This window comes from Haplochromis burtoni, unplaced genomic scaffold (genome assembly GCF_018398535.1).
Source record: "Haplochromis burtoni strain Fernald_Lab_line unplaced genomic scaffold, NCSU_Asbu1 Contig_127, whole genome shotgun sequence".
NCBI classification, from domain to species: domain Eukaryota; kingdom Metazoa; phylum Chordata; class Actinopteri; order Cichliformes; family Cichlidae; genus Haplochromis; species Haplochromis burtoni.
In genome coordinates, this window is record NW_024582488.1 from 354,784 (window position 1) to 380,818 (window position 26,035).

At 41.8% G+C, this 26,035-nt stretch overlaps 1 protein-coding gene across 1 annotated transcript in view; it reads right to left on the minus strand.

Moving 5' to 3' along the window:
• Positions 1–26,035, minus strand: part of tmtc2b (transmembrane O-mannosyltransferase targeting cadherins 2b) — a 70,436-nt gene that overhangs the window by 34,901 nt on the left and 9,500 nt on the right. The window lies entirely within an intron of this gene.

Consider the following 26,035-nt stretch of genomic DNA (forward strand, 5'->3'; position numbering starts at 1 on the left):
GTGTCAGAAACTGCGCTTTTATCCCTGTTGAGATTTGTTTTTTTATATGAGCAAAGTTTTTGATTATTTACGAAACGGCGTGTTTACTTACACAGCATGAAATATTTAACGAGAAGAAAAAGGCTGTTAAGGCTCGTGAGCCTGGAGTGTGTGTTCTACTACGCATGCTGCGACCAATTGGAATAATTGTGGTGAAACTAGAAACCTGAGAGATGTTAAAAACATTTCCTAAACTCAATATTTTTAGAAAAGTGTAAGGTCACCAAAACAAGAATGTGTGTGTGACCCCGCTGAACTGAGAAAATAAAGACAGCATGGAGTCTGTTTATATCACATGCCTGACTAACTCCTCCTCGTCGCTTTACAAAAATTATCATTTCCATTCTCACACCACTTCTGAAAGCTGCCGGGGCACTGACCGATTCTCGTATACATCAGTCAGTCCTTCTGGTTTGTCAAAGGCTCTTTGTTCATGGTTGACTTGGAAAGAAAGAAAAAAAATCCCTACTTTTCTTTGTGTCTACCTGTCTGCAGAACCTACAAGGCTGAATTTTGTGAGATATGGTCGAGGGGTCACGAGCCAGGGAAAAATCTCATTTTGATGCTGTGTTTTGGAAGCAAAGATTATTATCATGGTTTGGTTACAAATTACATATTAAAGATGAGTGGACTACCGGCCTTGGAAGAGGTCTGCTATGACCACACAATGCAATTATAAACCCAGAATAAAAGCAGCACATCCATGAGAAATCTCCCCATCTCCTTACTCTCTTAGGCAGATCAAGAGAGAAGAGCTACTGGAACAATTTCATGTATAATAAGAATGCAGAAGGAGCAGGGTGGAGAAAAATATCCACATCTAATGACTGCAGGATTCCACGTAAGGCCATCGAACATTCAAGATTGATTGGCTCTTTATGGTTGAGACTAAGCAGCACATAGGAGACGAGCCTGGATATTAAAAAGGAGATTGAAATCCAAGGACATGTAAAGGGAAAATCCTGATGACAAGTACTCAATGAATTTGAGATGAAGCCATGAGGGAAACACAGCTGTATGACCAAACTAACCACCCCCCCTCCTTTTTTAAATCCTCCAAAGCCTGAAGGAAAATGACATAAAAATAGGCAAACCATTCTCCCCACAGAATGCATCCAGGCTGGGCATGTGACCAGAAATAAATTACACAAGAGTAAAGGTTTTTGTAAAGTACCAAGTGCCTCGTATGCCTATGAAGAAAAATATTCAGCAGCACTCAAGAAGCAAATAGGAAGCATATCAATAACCAATTTTACAAAGTGGAACACTTGAATTTTACTAGTAAGAGGAATCTTTGTACAAGTCAGGCGTTCTCATCGGATTCTAATTCAATCAGGTGATGAAGATCAGACTAAAGAACTCTCAGCCTGGACGCCGGTACACTGGAGACAAAGTTACCCTTTCAGAATAAAATACTTATTACGATTTCAGCATGTAAAAAGAAGAGAGTTTGGCGAAGATCTGCCAATTTTATGTCATCGTGGAGATTCGATATCTAAACGAAGCCCGCTGGTATTTTCGGTCTCCCCACACAGACGCAGTGGTAGCCCACTCTCTGTTCCCCAAACGTTCTTTCCAGTTTTCCTTCTCATGAGCACGCTACCCGGTCATTCTCCCACTAGGTTACACTTCGTATATGCATGAGTGCGTTTTCTACTTTTTAATTGACTAGAAGGATAAATAAAGAAATAAATAGAGCTGGTTACGACCCCAGATAAATGGGGACGGTTGCATCTGGAGGGGCATCTGGCGTAAAATCGTTGCCAAATCAAGCATCAAGAACAGGGATCAACAATAAATCTATAAACAATATTAACAAGAAAGTGTAAGTGTAATTTCAGCTGAGCAAAAACAAGTTATTTGATTTGGCTTGCTTTTACATCCCCACACATTCTGCATCTTAAACCAAATTTCATTATCACTGCAGATTAAAAGAGTCAGTGACTGATTTCATAGATTATGCATGAAAAAGAGACGACAGTTCAAGAAGACAAACAGAGCCAGTGCCATTGTGGGGTATCTGCTGAAGCCAACACACTGCTGGGGCCCACCATAAAATCCCCATTGTCATGAATGAATAGCTTCTTTCTTCCCCTTGACACATGTGATTAGCATGTTTATAACACCATTTCTTAAAACGGCCCGAGTGAACATTACGGATATTTCAGTCTTCTTCATTTTAATGTAATTGATAAGAATTGAAAATTGGAAACAAGTTCAATAAATATTAAAAGAAAATTAAGAGCACTGTCACTCCTTACTGTGGATCCCGTTCAGTCACTTTAATTGATGAGGGTAAGAGTGGATGAGCCGGTGGCTTTGTAGGCAAAGTGGCGGCTAGAGATGAGGGAAATCGTGGTTCCTGCCAATTACGTGGATATAATTTGAGCCTAGCTCTAGTCTCCTATGTATGTTGAAGAGTTTAATTACTGGTGGTGCACCCAAGTTTATATTGCCCGTTTCCTTTGATCTATATTCTTACTTTCTTCTAATGGACATGCGCTCCAGTACTGTGGATAGTTTGCTCTAATCTGCGCTTAAAGTTTAAAAACTATGTTTAATATGCACACACAATAAAAAAATAAAGACAAACTCATTCAAAAGGATCTAAGTGGTCTTCAGAGTGTAGCAAGTAACACTGTGTCCAAATCACCCAGCAGCACTCCTAAGCCTCCCCAGGTCTTCCCCCCGAGCAGTGTATTTGCATTGCTTCACTGGCACAGTCATGGACCCTTACTCCATTTCATGGCACAGTAGACAAGCAAACACTGGGACACTGAGTCTGAAGTGGGCCAGGCTCGTCCAGTGAGCTTGCAGAGAGCTCGCTGAATACCCCTGCCTGCTGCCTAGCATCCCTGATCAGCCTTTCAGTGGGGTACAGGATGGCCACAGCAGGGTGTGAGCTGAATACTGATCAGCTCAGCAAACCATCCAACCAACCAGTGAATCACACTTCTATTTGGCCAAAACAGGACTGACAAAATAAGAATCCGGCCAATCTAGTACTGCATCCCAAGGGTGTGCTTACTAACCTGTGCATTTAAAAACAGAAGTAAAATTTTCCCCGAATAGCTTCGGTTCAAGGAAAAAATGCATCACAAGGATAAAATATTGTCTTTCTGTTTTAAAGAATGATGTTGGCGATCTTCAAAAGACAACACGGACCCTCAATCACTGTCCAAAGCCACAGAATTCTGAGTAAATCATCTAAATGTCACATTTTCGGGCCAAGTGTAAAGTTGTGTGATGTTTATGGTTTATTCCAGGTGCAAGAGACAATTATGAGGAGCTGCCCGTGCAGAGCTGAGTGATATAAACTCTGATTATTGCATCTAATAAATCTGTCAGCATGTGCAGGGCTGAGAGAGACAGCAAAGAGCTGCTGGGTCACCCCTGTACTCCCCTCTCTCACACACATCCCTCTCTTTCTCAGGCACTAACTCTTCTCTTTTGTGTCGACTGTTCTGTAAGGAACTGCTCGCTTTAGCATGTTAACATGTTTAAAGTGTCAGTGCTAATCTGAAACATTCAATCGCGCGGCGTCTTTTTGGGCTTTTGACCAAATTAAGACAAAATCTGGAAATGTTTCCATTAAGTTTAGTTCCACTGAGTGTTTTAAAATAAATGTCACAGCCCAACAAGACTAAAATTGTTATCCTCAGACTACTCCAACTGCATTTTCCACCAACGCTGACCCATGTCTAATGCCGTGGTAGTCACACAGGCCCTGCTTGGAGGGGGCCACTTCACAGCACTCTTCCTCACAACAGGGGGCTTTTGTCGTGCTCTGACCTTCTTGGGCACACGGTAATAAATTAGTTTGACTTGTTCCTTCTCTCGTGTTCAGGGTGCATCCCTTTCACACTGCGAAGCAGCAGAGAACCTACTCTTCCTCAGTTTGCGTATACGACCCCTTCAGCCATTATTGGGCTATTTAGGCATTCTCGCTCGGGTTGGGAGTATGATGAAGCATGGAGCTTTTCATTCCAGCCCACATCAGATGGATGGAACAACCACAGCAAGATGGAAAAATCCTGTGGAAGAGTTCATGTATGCAGAAAAGCAACACATGAGTGAATTTGCTCATCTATCTAGCGTTTTGCCATCATACTTCCCTTTTACACGAAGGCATTTTACGAGACTCAGCAGCCCCGAAGGTTGAGCATGAATCACGGAGCATCACTGCAGAGACCTCTGTTCAGTGATGTTTATGGCAGGGGAGCTTAAGAGCAGGAAGGGCCTTTGAGAATGCCAACAGAGCAGAAAGGAGAAGACATCTTTAGTACCCCTAGCATCTTATATCTTCAGTATTAGAACCAGCTGCGCCTCGTCTCAGATCTCACGGCTATGTCTGTTTAAATATGAAGAAGCTCCTTTAATGCAGCCGTGCTCACAGAGCCCGTCTTCTCTGGGCATAGCGGTTAGTGGCTATTTTCAAGAAGTCTTGCGATCAATCAAATGCGAACAAATATGACAAAGCTGCAGAGGGCGGGGCCTTATATGTAGTAAACATGCTGCAGTCAACAATTTAAATATATAAAGAATCACTGCATTAATGAATGGCAGCATTCAAGGATGCAGCGCTGACTAATTTGATTAGATACTATGACAACAGGCCAGTGTTCTCACACTGCTCTCAACCCAGCCTTTCTTAGTGCTCCCATTTGGACTCCAGTGCTAATTGAATGCACATGTAGCAGATTCACAGAGAGCCCAAATCAACAGCCACGTGATAGTAATGAGGCTGCTGTCGGTGTTAATGTGGAGGGATGGGCCTGTGGTGCTCCGTCAGGACTCGGCACAGATCTGTCTATGACAGACTGGACTGCATTAGTGTTTGCTTCCCTTTAGATAACCAGTGTGAGTGTAAGGCTGTGCACAGTGATGAAGTAATCTGTCATTAGTTTCAACTGAAACTGGAAACGAAAGATTAGTTTGCTGAAGTTAATACTTTGAAGATCAACAACAGTCTCAGCTTCTGCTTGATAAACGAGGTTTGTCCATGAATATGGAAGATGGAAAAAATGACTGAAATAAAACGAGGCTCATCTGCGCGGCCTGAAGTTGTCTGTTAATACAAATGGAGCTCACTGTAAATATCTCCAGCGTTGCTTTCCGTTGCGTGAGACTGCTTTGCATCGTAAACTCATGAACATAACCACGAAAAAACCCAAATAGCCTCTTATGTGTTTTTAAATGCTTTGTCTTCCACATGGTGTCAATTTGGATTTTTGTGAGAGGCTCATTTACGCATTTGAATTTTTACAGCCACTAAATCGCACAAACCGCACTGACTCCTTAACCGAGGCCTGTGCTTTTTACAGACCCTGAATTTCCTCATTTACTTTTCCACTTCGAAAGTGCAAAAATCAACACAAGTAAACAATCTGATGGGGCACAGTTAAGCCATACCTTCAATTATTACTGAGGAGCTTGTCCACTCGCGTCACACACAGTTCCTTTTTTGTTTTCCAGCGTCACAGAGGATTTTCGTACAAAACGTTCACCCCACTCAACTGACACGGTGAATAATTTCAAATTCACTTATCTCACCTTGATTTTATTGGACAGTCCTGTTTTCTCCTGGGTGGCAGCGGTTAGCACAGTGAACTCTTGCATCATCTCCCTGAGCCTGGGCACACCAGCTTCTTTGTACAGTCTAAATATATGCATGTCATTCTAAGTAGTCCAAAGGTGTGAGAGTATGTTTGCTTGCTTTTCTGTGTGAGCCCTGTGATGGACTGTGGGCCTTTCTCAGTATACCCCACCTCTTGCTCCATTCTCATGTAGGATGAGCTCCGGCCCCCCAGCATGGCCCTGAATTAGACGGGTGGTAAGAAAATGGATGAATGAATCTTTTTTTTTCTTTTTTAATCACAAAAGAAAGAATACTGCTACACTGATACAATTACAAGAGCAAACAGAGAAAGACCCATAAAATTAAGCATAACAATCTAATCTAATCTTTGTGCTTTGAAATAGCAAAAAATGGGAAACTTCCTCTATTAACAGTACTGTTTCCTGCCATGTCTTCTTCATGTCTTCTCTGTATTGTATTGTTGCTGCTGTCACTGCTCCACAAAAGACTTTCCACAGCTAATCTTTTTCTCCAAGTCAATAACATTCAGAGGCAATTTTCTTCAGTTCCCTTTGTCGAGCTAAATTGAATCCCAAACTAAGATGCTGAGCTGATCTGCAACAGTCAGCACTACCAGGCTTTCCAAAGCCAGCTGTTGAACACAGACACTCCCGGGTTACAAAATACAAAACACTGAAATAATATCAATAAAGTAACAGTTGATGAGGCTGTATCACTAGCTTTAATCGTTAGCTTTAATCGTTAGCTTTAGGTCAGCGGGCTTTGAACTAACGTGAGCAGAAATCGATGTGTTTGGGTGGGTGTCTGAGAGCAGGTATCACACAACATCAATCTATAGTCTCTGTCCTAAGGGCAGATCTGGTTGCTAAAGAGGCTGCGTAAATAATCAGCCATGTGACTCCACAGGGGGAGTTGCTCGATTGGATCATTTTCCCTGTGGTAAGCTCATATTTTAAAATAAATAAAAGATAAATGTTACAGATTTACAAAAGTTTGTAAAAGATGGTGTGATGTCACAGACCGTGTCTGGCAATGAAATGTTGGTCAGTAAAGCGAGTTTAACATTTTACACGGATGCTAAAAATGTATGTTTTAAACTGCGTTGAATGCTGCCGACAGCACAGTGACCTGAACGGGTTAAACAAGAAATCCTTTTTTTCAAGGTCTCTTCTACCCAAGGGGTAGCAAGTTCTCTTTGAGGTTTCTCTGTAGTGTAATTCTGGTTAGCTGCGAAACAATAAAGGACCATGTGGTGCAGAGGTCTGATGAAATGAACAACTGTATGCTGTGCTTTATTCTTCAGCCAGACTGGCAGCACCAATAAGTCATAACCATTCGTATGGTAAACCAGAGCAAACCGGTAAATGACTCAATGAGATCCATAAAATGACAGTTTTAAAATATCTACAGAGAAATCCTTCTAAAATAAGAATAAGGTTATAAATAAAGTGACATAAATTAACATCCCGTATGCCTCGTGTTAATAACCGGTGTTAGCTGCAGGCCTTGACAGAAGTTTTCTAAATTAGCAATATACTGAAAAAAACCTGACTGACATTTGTGTCAAACATCAAAAGGCTCCAGTCTGCAGATACGAGGAAAAAAAGGAAACTTAATAAGGTTTGCACATAAAGATTTATGCTTGCAAAGTCAGACACCGCAGTAAACGTGGAGACATGAGGGACAGATATAAAGGACGCAGACGCAAGACTGATGCCTGTTTTTTTGGCTTTTTAATTCACCCAAGTACGATAAATATGTCTACAGGTTTGATCAAAAAAGCTGTGATGGGAGTTACGTACTGATGCGGGCTGCGGCGTTGTCTGAAATGCAATTGTACACGAGATTTGAATTTCCTTATTCACTAGCATCATAAAAACAACGAAGGAGATGGTAGTTTAGTCCTTTTATTACATCAATGCTATCAGCTCATCTCAATAAACAGCCCAAATCATCAGCAGAGCAACATGAAACTAAAAACCTTTTTCCCCTCTTCTTTACTTAGGCTCTGTTCACTGTGACAGAAAGACATGTATTCACTGCATTTCTGAAATACTTGTTGGTGACATATTGTAGGTGGATCGAACAAAGCTGAGGGAGTGGACGCTGGGGCACCGGGCCCCCAGATAGGAGGACAAAGGATCCCGCATAGCTCCAGCTATGTGAAAGGGTCCTAACAAAAGGCTGAGAAGAAGAGTGCTTTATGAAGCTGGCTGGAAGGAGAGGAGGCAGAGTCGGGGTCTGTGCCCACAAACCGAGGCCCCCGGTCTTGGTGAGTTACTGGAGCACGACCATGTGTGGTCCGTAATCACACCCAGCAAGCAGCAAGGACCACGCCTCCCTCAATGGAAAGACGGATGCCCCCTTCCTGATTGCTTCAAGACCTGGTAAGAAAGGCTCAAGGAACAAAGGAACCTGCCCTGTTGGGAGAGGGCCATTCAACAGGTCGCAGGAGCATGCCTCTCTGGGTTTACTCTTCTCCCGAGGACGACAATAGATTTGACAGGTGCTGGAGGAAGAAAGACGAGAGAACGCGGTGAGAGAAAGAGACAGATGGGTTTGAGTGCAGAGGTAGACGACGAGCTGAAAGAAGAAGACCTACCTAATAAGCAAATGGCTTTCGGAGGGGAGAACAACAATTAGCATGAAGCCAACAACGGAAACCGAGTTATAGGAAGACACGTCGTCAGCGACGCTGCCCATTGTTTGTCCCATTCGTTTATAGAAATCCTTGACAAACAAACATGTTCAACGTTATTTAACAGCCTTGTCAATATTTCCAGCCTCACACGCTCAAGCAGAAACACTTGTCATAACATGACAATAAAGCGATGACTCATCCTTCCGTTTATTCATTTGTCTTCATCCTGATCTGCCTGCAAATGCTGCAGCCTTCAGGAGCAGGAAACAGATGGAACAATGTCCCTCATCACACCATAAAACCAGCGACACAGTTCAGGCACTTCAGTGCCTCGTCTGCAGTCTCCGTCTGCGTCAGCTGCTCTGCGTACCGTTTCCAGGTCATCTGCCAAAAAGGGGGAAGGGAGCAAGAAGTGTCTCTTCCCAGGAAACCTTTCCTTAAGGAATTAGGGTCAACGGCAAGGAGCAGCTGACCTCTCGAGTGCTCGGGATCAGAAAACGGAGCAGAATTGGAAGGAAGAATGGGAGGACACTTACGTCATTCGCTGTCCCCTCCTGCCCTGCCTTTGGTGATCAGGTCACTTACACAAGAGGCTTTAGAGCCGCATTATCCGCTGCTAACAGTTCACAGAGCAGCGGGCTGGTGATGCTGCTCATGAGATCCCGCAGTCCTCGTCCTGGATGTTTAGGCCGTATCTTACAAGTGTCACTGGGTATCCATCAGCACTGAGCACTGTGTTGCAAATACACACGCACACTTCAAGCAGCACTCAACGGCTTATTACACAGAGTGATGGATGCCTCAGTGTAGCCTGGATGTGCTCAGGAAGCTCAGCAGTACTCCTGTTTCCATGCAGCCAGCCATCTGAATTCAACTCAGATAAGGTTAAATAAACTGCAACATGGAAAATGCCTTTTGCTCTTGGATAGGGTCGTGTGTCTCAGTGCTGTAAAATATGATATTTAATGTTACGCAGCTGTAAAAGCTCCAGTTTTAAAGTCTGTGCTACTCATAATTGCATTTGAGTGAAAAAAAAAGAAGTGAACAAGTCATTCTAACCGTGCGTTCACACTCTGAGTAACAAGATCAACAAGTCACCAGAGGGCCTTTCATTTCATACGGAGCGCAAAGAGGAGCTGAGGGAGCAGGGAGGCTCACGCTTGTGCGAGAGGCCTCGGAGTTATTAAAAGGCCACCATATCTGCATCTTTCAGGGCCATCGGCTCACGAACAGGCCACGGCTGTGTGTCAGATGATATCTGCAGATAAGTCAAAACTGACGTTTAAGTCAGACAAAACAAAAACTGGAAATTCTGTTAAGATACTTTTTTAATGAAAAAATGACTCAACTGGATATTTTGAGACAGTTTTTTTAAACAGAAAAACAACACAGGAGTAAATTTGTTCATTTTATCTTTAAAGCTATTTTCTGTCTGTTTTTCCAGTGTTTTGTAAAAGTCCCAGGTTCATGGACACGAAGATCTCCATGAGGTGATTTTATCATGAAGTGGGCAAGAAATATTGTTACAGAATATTATGATGAAGACCTCAAAAAGGCGGTCAGCTTAAGAAAGTCGCCCACATCTACAGAAGACGGTTCTAATCTTACAGAGATCATCTTCTTTAACTAAAAGTAACGAAGAGTAATGCCTATTTTAAACAACAGATTTGGTCAAATGGATTGTCTTCATGTATTTACAGTATGTGATCATGATCCACATTGTTTTGCTCCACCCCCACCGTCTGGCTTTCATCATGGAAGGCATAAAGGATGGGAGCATCTCTGGGGTCGCATCCTTTGGAAAGGAAACACCTATATGAGAGTTTAGTGCTAACTTCTGTGGGCAGCCAGTTAAATAAACAAACACAAAAACAATATCTGGTTTACAAAAAACAGGCATTAAACGGCCATTGTGAAACATTACCAAGGATGTGACCACCCATGTCCGGCATCTGGGATTAAGTTTGGAAATGAGTCAAACGCTATCCGGCTGTGTGCAACATAAAAAGAAAAACTGCCCACATGTTCTTCCTGTGGTGCAGAATCAAAGCTCTTCCCTCCAAGATAAATATCATCCAGCAGAGTATCACACACATCTTTCATCACAAGGCCAAATGTGGAGGGGAAACAATCATTTTAGAGTTTGTGCAAACAACATACAGGCTAATTTCCAACCGTCTGAGAATTTCTGGGGAAGAACAATAAAGTCACCCCAGCCAAGAAGACTTCACTGTATCTGCTTCCAGTCACTCCAGCGTGCTAACCTTTGCTGCATGGCTTATTTCTCTCTGGACTGTCTGAATTAGCCTGGGAGATGCTGTATCACACCATCAAGACAGGAACATTTAAACAACGCTGCAGAGCCAGCTACCTCGAAAGCCTCTGCGCAATCTGTCTGGCCTAAGACGAGGTGACACGTTCATCCTTATTCAGCCTCCCTCACTCGCTATCATTTCACTCCCACCTCGCCGTCAGATAAAGGCACGACATCCAGATATAAACCGAAAGAGGAGATCAAAGATGCTTGAGGTTAGCAGGCCAGAAATACCATTCTGAGGTGAAAGGTGCTCTCCAAGTATACGTCCGAGTAACAAACTGTCATTTCTGGTATGTGCTACTGAATATAATTGGCTGGGAAGCTGTTCGCAAAGGTATATTTTCATCTTGCAGCACCTCTAGCTATAATTCATGGAGTACACTCGGGCATATGCAGAATATTAATAAATCAAGACAAAAATCATCCAGAGTGCTGCTTTTGGATGTTTCTTAGACACTGGGGAGTAATTTGTTATTGCAGGTGGCCCCTTACAAGCCCAGTGTTCCTTCTCAAGTATCCCAAATAAAGAAAACAAAGGCTCTCAGATTAGAACTGCAGTGGGCTTTTTTCCTTCGCCTGCACAGGAAGCACAAAACACAGAAATTGTAGGTTTGGGTAATAAAAAGAATAAAAACTGTAAATACAAACAACTTTTGCAACAGTTTATTCCCACTCTAACATTAAGCCTATGCCAGGTTTGTGCGGTAAACACCAAAATACGTAAATTCGCAGAAGTAGATTAGTCCATTTCCCCCATAATCCCTTTGTTGCCTAGAAGGAGGGATTTGTGGGTCAAGCCCGTGGCGGCGGGGGGTGGGTGGGTTGGATGTTTCCACGTATGGAGAAGCTACGATGCTTCAACCAGACAAGGAGATGAAGCATCCGTGCCCATTCCCCCTCCCCCCACCCGCACACATCCAGACACACAGTCAGGCGCATGCATACATCCTGCCTCAGACAGACCAGGAACAAACCATAATGGCACAATGACCTACAAACCACAACCCCATGGGAATTATGCACAAGCTTTCAAATCAGATAGCATTAAAAGTCCTCTGCAGCAGCAACACCAGAGAGAGGGGGGCATGTAACTCTACCCCACCCCGAGCGCATTCTAACACACCATCATTTCATGATCTCACAAAAGGCCTGCTAAACATATGCTTTTGTTTCTGATTCCCTGCATACTCGAGTCATGATTAAACGGCTGCGGTCGGTGACTACGTGAATCTGTAAAAGCAAACGCCTAAAAAAACAACAGCGAGCTACGTGTGTGGCATTTTTCTTTTTCTATCGCATTAATGTGGAGAAACAACAACATTTGTACTCTCTACTGTGAAATTTATAGAAACAGCTTTATGTACTGTATGTTAGTAATTTGTAGCTGCTTAGTGTGACACAATTACTGCTTAATATCACGCAAACACTTTACACTTATTGTGAAGTCAAACGAACGTTGTGTACAAGCGAATAAACTGGAATTGCAACTGCAAACAATTAACACTTGTACCACATTTCCAGCAACACTTTTAATTGCGCCTGTATAGAATTTGCTGTTTGTAATGTGTCCAAATTGGAGGCGGGGAAAAAAGCAGCGTTTTCACGGCCCTGTTCACACAGTGGTCAATAGCATCAGCCAACACACTGAGAACACCTTTCAGGTTTTCTTGAGCGTTTATAGTATAGAACTTGGACAGACAGACGGTCCAAGAAATATCGTATTGATGATTTCATTTTCGTACTGGATGCAGAAAAAACGTTTTGCTACTGGAATATAAATAACCGTCTCTACGCACACACAGCAAACAAGCATTACCCGCTAATTCCTCTTTTCGCCGTGCTCTGAGAGACCACCTGTTAGACGTGATCCTCATTAGACTGGGGACTGAGAGGCCGCCGTGGGGCTGTTCAATCAAAAAGTCAGACTCATCCTGGAGGAATCCAGCTGTAAAACGCACCCTCGCTGGGAAATCACTCAAAAGAGCTCATAAAAAAAAACCCACACACACAAGCATCTACTCACATAAGCTCCATTTCTCTCTCTCACACACACACACACAGCAACAGTACACCCAAACAAACACACATTTTTAAATTCTAACTGCTTTCCAATGAACTCAGAGGCAATTGCTATCGCCGGTCCTCGAGGATTCAAAGGCCCATTATCCAGCAGGCTGGGATTAGATTTTCTGTTCGGGTGGCTCCGGCGTGACAAGTTGCTGGTGGAAATAGATTCTCTCACCAGGGAGTAAGAAATAACTTCCTTCAGCACACAACAGATGATTTCTTGTAAACATATTGTGATTCCGTTCTTTTGATGGGTCCGTGTCATCAGCGTTTATTTGGAGACGACTCGATCCTTAAAGATGTTCATAAATAAAGCGTCGAAGTAGAAAATCTGTGGAATGGGCAAGAACAGCGCCGCTGATAGTCCTGTGCCCTCCCCAGGTAACCTCACCTCTGCAAAGAGTGCTCACAGTAGTTACACATTTCCTGATATCTGCTACATGTGAGGCGATAGAGGCCAAAGTAACTGCAATGTTTATTTTAACAAAAGGTATTTTGAGAAAACAAAGATGCTAATCTGTCCAGATTTTAAAGGTGTTAAAAGGTAACAGATGCCGTTTCTTTTTACGTCCTCTGCTGGACTGTTTCTATCCAACTCGCCTTGGGAAGCGGGATCACCTACACCAGATTGCGGACGATGTTAAGTCTCCCACAAAATATTTCAAGCTTCAGGTTACACTGTTTTACATGAGCACGGGAAGTTTTTCCAGAGGTAATGAGAATCTGTGCCAGCTCGGAAAAAGTGCAAAGCGCACTCAGCGGGCCCCAGGGGCAGACAAAACAGCATTAAGTATTTAAGGTTGCTTAAATGGAAAGAAATTCACTGTGTCAACTCAATTTCCTCGTGAAGGAGCGGGAAAGCCGGAATCTCAAAAATACCATGTTGACAGAAAGTGCGCGTTTAACGCGTGGTATTGACCAAAACGGCGAGGTGCTGAGAAATTGCACTGGCTCTGTTTGTGATGCTCTCACAAGAGCAAGTAGTGATGAAATATTCAAGCCTATTGTATGACTAACATGTATCCTTACTCACATGCTATTGTGTTTTTTTAAGTTGTGAAGTGACTGACTTTAAGATATTTTAAGTTAGAGAGCTTTAGTCGTCCAAACAAAGTGTCCCAAACCACCCAAAAGCTGCCTCAGGGTCTGGAAAATGGTAAGAAGATGTAAACAACAGTGCAACAGTGGGATTCAGTTATATGAACCTGCAGGGTTTTATGCTCATTTTGACCTGAAACAAGTCAGTGAATTAAAAATGGGAGGATGGATTCATTTCAGCCTCCTACCTAGTAAGTCATATATAATCCAGAATTATGATTAAGTCAAACATTTTTGGCTGCATACTACATTTTCTATATCACCTCCCTTTTATATCTTAACTTATGACCCAAGAGCAGACAAATACATTTTTCTTTTTAGAATAATGTTACAGGTGTTGTCATGGTGCGTGTTTTTTTATCAACCTGCACAACATTTTGTCCAAACATAAAAAATTAAAAAATAAAAAATCTATGAAATGTTTCACGGGAGCCTCTTTAGCAAACTTTAGATTGAAATGCAACAAAAACTAGAACATAACACAAAGTTTGGAGCACGTCTCCCTACATCAGGGGTCCAGGCCTCGAGGGCCGGTGCCCTGCAGGTTTTAGATCTCACCCTGCGTCAAAACACTTGAATCAAATGATGAGTTCATTACCAGGCCTCATGTTGAGGAGGTCATTTAGCCATTTAAATCAGCTGTGTTGGATCAAGGACACATCTAAAACCTGCAGGACACCGGCCCTCGAGGCCCAGAGATGGACACCCCTGCCCTACATGTTTTCACTTTCTTAATCTATCTGCATTGTACCTGCTATTCATGAGCATATTAGCTTCTTTATATTGGTTCTTGTCCAAAGCACCACTGGGCAAAAGTTCACACCCTCCGTCCCACCTTTCCACCAATGCTAGTTCTGTGGTAGCTTGTGCCAGTTTCAACTTTTCCCCTTTTCCACCAAGGGCGGAGTCGGTGGCTAACAAGTTGTTCATGTTCTGCTTCCAAAAATTCCTCTCCCAGTTGGGTAAACTGGGATGCTTACAGCTGCTTTCAGTGGGGTGAGGGCTGAATTATGCTAGCCAACTATATGAACTTTGTGAATCCAAGTGTGAATTTATAAATGGATCTAAGTGTCCTGTGGTTGCTGTGTTACTACAAGCATTTTTTAATATGGGCATTTACACTGCAAATGGCAAACGTGAAATGTATTCAGCAGAGGTTCATTATGAACTAAGGGTGTGTTAAGAACTCGATTAGCTTTAAATCATGCACTGTCGTAGAGTTGCTGGCGTGGCGAGAAACTCTTATTCTTGTTAAGTATGATTTTCACGTTTTGTGATGAAAAGCTCGGTTCTTTGCAACAATGAAACCAAAGCAAGTGACATCAAGGTCATTAATCAGAGCCAATTCTGGTCTCTGGTGTTTCCTACAGCTTAGATGATCAATCAGTATTGCCAATCGTTTGAGCAGTTTAACAAAAGACTCACACAGCACCAATCTGTACACATCTGTGAGAGTAAGCACCAAACAAATGGTCATTTGCCCGTGTATCTCGTCATAATTCATTCAGCGAAGTTCAATTCCAGCTCGGTGCTAAACATGTTGGTGGGTGTTAGCGAAGCTCTGCAAACCACAAAATCAAGTGCGGTAAATGCAATGAGACTCTGCAGTCTCCCAACCCTGTTATTTCAGTGAAACAGAGTACATTCCTGGAGCTCAGCAGATATTAAAAATTCAAGTCATGCAAACTGGGTTAAAATGCCACACAGCACACACATTATGTTCAGCTCAGTAGCCGAGGGTTTAAGCCAGACTTCTGCATTTGTGGCAAAGAAATACCCTTCTGGCACTTTTTAGAGTCAACTGGCAGCTGTGGACATCCAGAAGGAAAAGACTGCTAAACTATGACTTTCTAAATTTATGGAAGTGTCTCATCATCCTTATAAGTGTGTTTTAAGGTGAAGTACGTTAAACACACGTATCAGTTGTGTGGAGGCAGACAGGATGCACACCACTCCTCTCCACCTCTGAAAGCTTACAAGGATTGCTCTGAGGCTGTCAGTTGAGAGACCTTCAGCATAAGGTCTTCAGCAGCAGCACCTGAGGTGTGCTCACGGACTTTATGAGGTGCAAAGTGAGCTATTATCCCTCCAACCCTTCAGCTGCCATTCCAGAGGCTGAAAAATTCTCCCAAAACCCCAAAGAAAAATACTTGTATATGGATTTTTATGACTTGAAAAGTGCACTTGCAATTGACCTATCCCCTCTCTTGGCTGAGAAATGCTGACTGTGAAGATGATGTTGCCAAATTCCACACTGCATGGTTCGACTGTGCACTGCACCCACAAATAGATCAAAGACAAAATGAAGGTGAACCAAAACTTAAAAAACATGCCCACAACATCGCTGCCTCAGTGTCCTTTGTTTGTATTATTCATGTTATACCAACAAATTATTCAGACTTTGCCTGAAGCAAATGTCAGTATACGGTGGAAAATGGACGGACACCACGTTGCTCCACGTGAGTCTACGATCCAAACATGTGAGCTCAACGATCTCTAATAGTAAATACGGACTTGAGTTTGAATCCTTTCAGGAACCTTTAATGTGGGATTTCTGTGTGATGTCTCCCTTTATTTGTGGTGATTCCATGTCATGGTGCTGGATATTAAAAGGCTATTTTGGGCATCCACGGTGTATTTTATATCCTTGATATCACTTACAATGGTGGGCAGTTAAAAGAATTATTCTCGGCCTTGGAATGGAAAAACCACATGGCCAGTAAAAACAAATGGCCTGTGTCACTGATATAAGTTTGTCTTTTTTGGCAATTAGATTTCAGCTCTAATGTGGTAAAATGGCTGGTTGCTAGCAAAGGCTGAATGAGAACAAAGAGCTGCAGCAACATTTCCACAGCTTTATCGTGTAGTATTGATCTTCCTGTTGGGTCATGGGTTTTCCTTTTCCCTTCTTCCAGTCAGCTATGCCTCAGGGCTGTAGTTGGCATTTCATTTCACAAAGCCAGGAGGGATCCTGCCACATGTAGTACCAGCCTTACTGGATAGCTGGTTATAGGCAACCAGTTATCCTTGATGTAGGGAGCCAACACAATGACATAGTCAGCCCAAACCATTACAATGTCTGATTAACCAGCCCATTTTAAGATCATTTTGCTTTGATTAATTAAATTCTATGAAAGCTGAGACAGAACTTGGTAACCTGCATGTTTAATGGTACGTTAATTAACCATGTGCTGAATGCAAATAACCACAAGTAGCACAAAGCATGCTTTCAGTTGAAATCTGCAGAGTTAAAATTGTTAAGTAATCCCAAATACACAATATACAGTAGAGGTGGGAATCACCAAACATCCCACGATACGATATTATCACAATACTTAACGCACGATACGATATTATTGCAATTTTTTAAAATATTTTGCGATATTCAGATTCTGTACATAAAGGTAAACTTTATCAATATTCATTTATCTAATATCAAAGTCTCACACTCAGTCTTTCTCTCATTTCAGTTTTATTGTTGACAAACTGAACGGTTTGTATTACAGTCTAGTCCAACTTAACTGAATGCAACCATCTGGTACAATTATAGCTATTCTGAACTATGCAATATGAAAACTATGCAGCCCATTCAGCAACTGAAGAATTTGAAAGTAAATTAAAACAAAATATAATTTTACATTAAATAAAAAAGTTTTAAACTTAATTAAAATAAAACATGTCTTAAATTAAAATAAGTAAACTGTCATGTTTATTGCTGCCAAAAAACAAGTTAAACACATTTGGACAGTGTCAGGATTCTTGCTCAGAAAAAGGATCAACATGCTCTGAAGTCAGAGCACAAAAACCTTTTTTGTAACAAAATATCGATTTCTGCTGTCCCTGTATCGATACATTATTAGCAAACAAAATATCACGATGCTACACAGTATCGATTTTTTTCCCCACCCCTAATATACAGTATAGAATAGAATAGAATAGAATAGAATTCAACTTTATTGTCATTGCACATGCACAGGTACAGGGCAACGAAATGCAGTTTGCATCCATCCAGAAGTGCTTTAGTGATAGTATACCTGCAAACGTACCCATTAGTGCAGCAAATTAGTGAATTAAAACTAACCCTGGATTAGTAACATTTTTAAGCAAATCACTGAACTCTAATTTAGAAGCAAAAATCGATGCCTTTACTTGCTTCTGAGTCAAACTCAGAAATTTCACGAGTTTCTTAAAACCAAAAGAATTTTTAGCTATACCAAAACTCTCGAGGTAAAGCCTGCTGAACACGAAGCTCTTTTTTTATATATATCCAGCTCATAAATGTCTAAATTGCCTGAATAGACGTACTGTAAGCTGCTGGTCCCAAATAAACAACTCTAAATCCTGAACAAATAAACACAGTCCCAACAGCCATAAACACATCGGCCTGAGCCTATAATACAGACCAGCGCTGCTGAAAACAACGCAGTAAATATGAGCTCAAACACTGCAGGCGTACCAGAGAAAATACTGATGCTGGTGCTATGCCAGGAAATGTTTCCACAGCAGTGCATCTAGTTATGAACGACGTAAATGAGATTTAGTCATCTTTGCTGAAAGATTGAGGCAAGTGTTTCTGCATTCCTGGAACAACTTATTCACCTGCATCAGCTTAACAATCACCACGAGGCATCGCGTGTTATTTCACATTTTTCCAAACATGCAACACGATCTTCTCTACTTAGAAAGTGTGGCTGACCTGTTAAGCATTAGTGAATGAGGGGAGTTTAGAATATCCTCTATTTCTTTAAAAAAGGGGAAAAAGCAGAAAACTGTAGCATATTAGGAACACAGTTTATCCCGAGGAGACTTAAGGCGAATTTTCCAGTAAAACTAATGCTGGCTACTGCACAAAGATGGCAGGAGACGGATTCAGATCAGACAGCGGTTGCACCACACACGGCTAAACTTGCATCATTGCGGTTTTTATTACGTTGACAAGGTGAATGCTCTCAGCTGCTCCAGATTTTACATCGTCTTGTCATGCTGCAGCGAGTTCTGCGTTGGGATCATACAAAATCTGCCACGAGCTATTTATATAGGAAACAGCTGACTCTGAAATCATTTGTGTTGCTGTTTATTCTCAACAAACCACAATATCTATGCACATGTGAAAATATTTAGAACTCGGCATCCACGTCATCTGTGCTGAGGTTTATGAATATGCGAGTGACCTCCGCTTGAAGGTTTAGAGCTGTCAGAGGGAGTAACTGTGCTGTGGCCATAACGCTGTGCATGCCCACAGAGGAGAACTGGGTTTTCATCCCGTACTGGGACGGAACACGTCGATGCTTTGATCAATGTTTTAAATAAGAACACGATGTTTGACCAGTTCTGATATTCTTTCATCTCACTCATCAATGCTGTGATGAAACCTGTGTTGGAGATCAAATGCACCTTACCTTCAAGGCTTTCTGTTTCAACTCTAAGAATCATGAATATAGAAAAGCCTGATGTTGATTTTATTTTTTTATTTGTATGGGAGAACTATCCAGACTACAGCACATGCACCGGCACAAGAAATCCCTCGCAAAAGGATATGGATTTAATAAAGTAAGAGAAGTAAAGCAGGCAATTAACCACAGACTGAAAGATTAAACAATAATCCACTTTACACTGTGGCTGCAGCTGAATCATCCTTACAGTAAACCAAAGTCTGAGAATGAGCTCCTTTGTAAAAATAACATTTTTATATACACACATATATAACAATTCTTTCTACCACAAAAGATGTAAAATTGTGAAACGCTTAGATTTTGATTTCTTTTCTCCACTGGTCTGTTTTATTACAAGAGAAAGCCAAGCTTCTTAGGGAGACAGTCCATACTCAGGAGCTGGAACTGTGTGGTGATGGTGCGACACTTTACCTAGTAGACCATGGAGCACGTTTTTCTTGTATTTTTTTTTCTTGTGAAATACTGTTATTTTAAATTTAGCATCATCTTATTTCTACATTTACGTTTCCTATTAGTTGGTTTTTGTATTTGATTTGATCCAGTTTTAGTGTCCTTTCAGGAGAAGCTAATGACCTGCCTGTGATCATGTTTAAATATCCCCAAAAGTTGATTCTGTTCATCTGGACGTAGCGTTTTCACTCATCCAGGTGACGTCTTCAGTCTCAGCTGACTCCAGGTTCATCTTATGACCAGTACATTGCAGCGGTTGTTGATCAATGGTCATGAGAATTTGCATATTAATGATGAAGGAACCGACCTCCCAGCCCATTGTTCCTTCACTGGGCTGGTTTCAGTCATTATGCAAATGTAGGGTTTTTAAGATTGAAACCTGCAGTCAGCTGAGACTGAAGACGTCACCTGGATGAGTGAAAACGCTACGTGCAGATGAACAGAATCAACTTTGGGGATTTACTTACCTGGATGATTCAGCATGCATCAAGACATGTTTAAATATATTTGAATGGGTGAAGATTTGTTTGTATTTACTTTTAAAAGACAACGTTGAGATTAAAAATAGGTTCTGATGGCTTGCTTGAATAAAAAGGCAATATTTTTTTGAATTGTCATTTTCTCTATCAATCATACCGTGGATGTTATGTTAAACAGGCTACTTTTTGAAGAAAACCAGAGGTCTTCTTATTAAATGCCATGAGATCATTCATAATGATAATTATGTGATGATGGCAGGGCTAACCATGCGTCCCTTCCAACAATACTCAGACAGCATATTTAAAAACTATTAGACTTTGGCAACACTGAGCATGAGATGACAGGGATTTGAGTAATTTGTTCAGAAAGTGCTTTTTTTTTCATTCATATTTCTACTCTAAATAATTTCTATTTCCATGTAAAATCTAGATTTTTTTTGGATTATTGCAATAAGAAAGCTTGCCTTGTCTGGAGCCCAAGCATAGCTTAATCATGGCTCTCAAAGGGGAAATTGTAATTGCACGGAGTGAGAGCCAAGTTTGTAATTTAGTGTAAAACACAAAGTGCCTATGAAAACAACAGCCAATTACACTGAAAACAATACAAATGTGCAACAATAGCCAAACTGAGAATCAGGGATAATTATATGTGTTAAACAAATAAATACTATAAACTAGCCATGAAGGCAAATTGTGTCTAATAACTGCGGCTCAGTAGAAAAAGTGGAAGCTGTACTGACTAATGCTTCATGTCACTTTTTCTTACCCTGACACCTTCTTTTATGTATTTTGTGTACTTATAAAAGTCGGCCTGTTTAAGGAAAGCTGGACCTAAATAATATATTTTAATAAGCCCCAAAAAAAGATGAAGAAGAAAAGCAAAGCTGCATGAAAGTAAAACAAGCAATTTATCGGCACTCTTCTATCAGGTATATGAAACAGTTGTTTCGCTCCTTCACAGAGGTCTGATTTTCTGATTTCCAAATACCCATAATTTGCCGATGTCAAGTCGTTACCGCAAATTAAAAACTCATTGAGCAGGAAAACATGCCAGCGTGTGTTCCTGCCAACTCATCTGTTCATAGTGACAACTGGCATCCATCATTCATCCACAGGATTTACCGCCAAACGTCTCCAACAGTAAAGTATCAGATACACAGTAATCCCCTTTATAAATCTGACCTATAATTGTTGGCTACATGCAACAGATCACACGCAAAACACAAATGAGATTATTTTACATTCTCATGTTAGTGCGTCTATTTGGATCAAGCCATAAAAAAAACATGGAGAATGACCACACGTGTTAAATGGAGACGTAGGCTACTGTGACGCTGCAGGCAACAGAAATATAAGTAGGTAATTTTTACCTTGCAGGGTTACACTTCGCTGAATGAATGAATACGATTTGCACCGGCTGGAGGAAGAAACAAACGACATCCTTATTCATGTAATAAGCACCATCCGTCTGTGGCACTCGCAGGGAAACTATGGGAGGATTTTTCTTTTTCGCTAAGAATCAATAACCTCTCAATGAACTGGTGGGTTCCTGTGGACAATCAGCACTTCAGAATGTGTTGTTTAGCCAATTAGAAAACAGAAGCACCAATCAAGGTCTATTCTCCTCAAAGAAAAGGGGCCACGTCTCAATGGAGCGCACAGGAAGGTAGGTTACCTGCCTGCTTTACTTTCGCTCTACTTTACTCGCATTGTTTAGGAGTCACCAGTCTTATCAGTTAAAGTAGAGCGACGGGTATAATTAATTAGGAAATGTTTAGGCGTTACATCAAATAAACGGTGGAAGCAGTGAAAGTGCTCATGTTCAGTTCTGATAATGCATTTTTCTTTACACAAGTGAAGGAAATCTGCCAAAAGGATAAGATTTCTCGCTTATTGACTTGCCTCAAGACATTTCTTATTAAAATTGTCATTCTTCTCATTTGTCTTTTTGCGAGACGGCGCAGTAAGCTTCTGAAAAACATAACATTAATCCAAAACACTTGCTAAGTGGTTCAGATTAATGTTATGTTAAAAAATATTGGCAAAAAGAGAAAAGACTGGAGGTTTATGAATGATTGTTTGAACAGACATGTCGGGTGGTTAGGGTCTTCATCTGGGACCCCAGCAGCCACTCACACTAATGAAAACAAAGGTTGCGAGTCAGCAGAGCTGAGGATGGATTTTCTCTTTAACTGCTTCCTAATTAAAAGAACCACTGATGTATCTGCCATGTGGTGGCAAGAAGTGGGTCTTCTGTAAATGCTGGACTCTTTTGGAGAAGCCACTAAGGGGTTTGGTTTGGGGCACACTTGACATTTCATCAGGTAAGTATTATAAGGCACTGCATAGTTAACTCAGAAAAAGACCTGCACACAGCAAAAAAATGTAGACTTACCACCAAACTTTCACAATCCAGAGTCAGACTTCCATTTACTGCCTTAGTATTGAGAGCTTGATATGGTGGTTTTCTTTCTCTGTGGTTGGAGAAAGGGGGGAAAAGCTGTCTTGGACACCTTTGCTAAACTAAATGTTTCTCTGCTGACCAGGAATAAACCTGTGCCAACTGTGCGAGTCCACCTCGTGGTGAAGATGAAGACCTTACTCGGCAGAACGGCTGAAAAACGAAAGTCGCATACGTAAAAGGTCAAAGTTGAAGAGAAACACCTCAGCCGCAAATGCCGAGGGTCAGCGAGCCAAAATAAACCGCCGAAATCAACCCTGTAAACAATCACGATCCCATCAATCAGTCACCGGGTTGATTGTGTTCACAACGACAGAGAGAAACAGCGAACTACAGACTTGGCCCCGCGCGTGAAATACTATACAACACAAGCTGTTCTCCATCTGGAGAGATGTCAGACTCGTCTGCCTCACCGAGCCATGACAAGCTACATTAGAAGCAGTCATTTCACACCACATTCGATTGGATTTGGTAATTCCACCTTTACATGTCCAAACACAAAAAAGAAAATTAAAAAAAAAAAATGCCCCTGATGGCCCCGCAGCTGTATTCAAAATACAGAAAATCATTTATTTAAAAAAAATAAAGAAAATAACCTGAATACTTTGCAGGTGTAGCTGCCGGGGAAAGCACATGTACCAACAGAAAAAAAAAGTAGGAACCTACTTCTTTATCTTGTATGGAGTTTCATATCGCACACAACTATTTAGTGCGCGGCCCCCCAAGGCTAAGATTACAGCTCTGGATTGGATTCAACTCTTGCCCTCTCCCAGTGAAGCTATTTGATGAAAGGCTTGGCAAAGGCCACATCCAAGTGTGGTGGAGTTTTCTTCCCCCCTTTTTTTAATTCACTTAAACTATATGAGGTCCTGGACCAGACTGGTCGTGTGGTTGTAAATAACCTGTGGTGTCCCAGAGGGTGGCATGCTGCAGGCTGTTGTGCTTTGCACGCATTTTTTCAGAGCGCTACAACCACACTCTGGGTTCCCAGGGCTCAACAGTATCAATTAGAGGCAGCTTGTGAAAAGATGTGCTTCTTCCGTTGCTGTGGTCTGGTAAGAGGTAGGAAGTGAGGGAAGAGAGAGGGAGGAGGCAACTCGTACTGCTGGGACTGTCCGGGTCCGCAAGAATTCAGTCTCCAATTTGCTCTGTCAGCTTCTCCATCCACATATATAGAAAAGGAGTGCAACAACTCATAAACAAGCAGTCCTTCTCAATTTCCTTTTTCTCATCTGAACTGTGCAATAATCTGTCCTCCGTACAACCTCAGCTCAATGGCAAACAGCACACAACTTCAGAATATGTGCCACAAAAGGCTTCTGTTAAGTCCCAGTGTTAAAGGTCCAAGGGGAGCAGCAGCTGCAGCAGGTTACCCACAGTAGCTCAACCGGCCAGACCACAGGCTCTACTGCACTGCATCTGACTCACTCACTACACTTAGGAAACACCAGATACTGTAATCATATGTGAAAACCACTTAAACCACAATAATAACAGAAGTCAGAGGATTTCTAACACTTGTTTCCCTTAAAGGAATGAACCTGAACCTGACGAGAAGCAGACAGAAATCCTCAACCCTGCAATGTTAAAATAACTGAAGCAACAGAGCATTGCTCGAACACACCATCTAAATGCAGCAAAGGTTGATTCACAAACATCGGAACCAAAATACAGTCCCGATCAAAGGTTTAAGACAACTTGAAAAATGGCAAAAAAAAAAATCTTATTTTGCATGGTTGGATCTTAACAAGGTTCCAAGTTGACCGTCAACACGCACCGAGAAGGAAGGGGAGTGAGACAAAAGACTTGTTTGAGCATGCAATTTATTGAAAACAATGCTTAATACCATGTTGCTTTTTTTTAGCAATAATGTAGTTAGAGCACTGGCATCTACATTACCCGTGTTTAGTGCATTTAAATTGAACTCGGGTTGGTTTTCACTTCTGAGCACTTGGGTGTGGACCAAAACAACTGCCCCAGACCCTTTACAGGACGTGGTGATGGTGCGGCTCAGCTCGAACTCCGGTGCGCTTTGTTTGAACGTGATCCGACCTCGATGTGAAGCGACTACCAGGTGTACATTACAAGTACTATAGATGTGTCAGGCTCTGTGCAGGCTAGCAGCCATGAAATGAACATAAATTCTGTGTTTTCTAAATATTCTCACACACTGTCATTTTTAGTGGAATTCACTTGGATTTTTCTCTGTGTGAAAACAAACCACAGAGAAAAGCTACAAGTTTACTAACTCATCAACTGAAAAGAACTATAGGTGTGAAAAAACCCTTAGACTATGAACTTTTCTTACTTTGAACTAATGAACTTTGTTCATTATTAAAACATGGTTCGAAAATGACAAACACTGTAACTGCTATGATGATCAATTTAAACAAATAAATGAACCTACTGTATCTGGCAGCTTTGTTTAAGCAGGTGACTCGTATTCAGTTTGGAAGTCACGAGTGCACTGACAGACGTGATTTTCCAGCAATACAACCAAGACACTGGATAATTTAGCTGGCATATTCATAACAGTCGGGCTTCTTTGGGATCACCAACCGTGAATCCTCTGACCTCATTCCTCTGTCTTCTTACCACTTGAGAACAGCCAGAACTTTGAGAGCATGTAACAGAGCACGTACAGCCGTAATGGGATTGCCCAATTGGTTCTGACAGGTTTGGTGCACAATGCTTCAGCAGTTTTCTGCTCTGTTCAAACAGTGACCTCTGGGGTCTTGATTCTTTGTCCTTCATAAACAACAGGACAACACAAACGGGGATTAATTCCCCTCTATTTGGCGACAAATGGTCGCCTTCACTGGGTCCAGGGAGAACAGAGGGAGCACACAAAGCTTTCTTTTTACAACGAACAAAGGCGCTGGCTCTGAACTGGCCAACTTGTGTCATAACCTTATCGAAATGAGCCAGTGCTTCTTGCCACAGAGATGGTGAGGCACAGTGAAAAGAAGCCTTTTCCTCTTCATTGATGAAAAGGCCAAACTATAGCATCCCTGTTGGATATGGGGGACAGGGAAGTTTTTGTTTCTAATAGCTCGGGGTTCTCTGCTTACACGCCCTCATCCATAGTGCTGTTAATCCCATTAATATGAAGAGAGCCAAGAGCCTGAGAGTGGCCGTGGCCGTGGCTTAAGAGCCATCAGCCAGCATTAGCCCTGGAAATCCAAACCCTTGTCTAGACCCATTGCCAACTTAGCCCAACAGAGTTTAATCATCTGAGACATATTTACAACGACGGCAGCAAAACCTATAGCTGCCCTTTACCAATCGATGCGCTGATTCTTGGCAGCGTTAATGCCTTTCTCACATCACTGAACTGTGGTCGTGAATGTCTGCCACACAAAACTGACCGTGGGTGGGATTTAGACTGGTATTACACATTGTTTAAGGCAATTATTGTGTGTGTGTGTGTG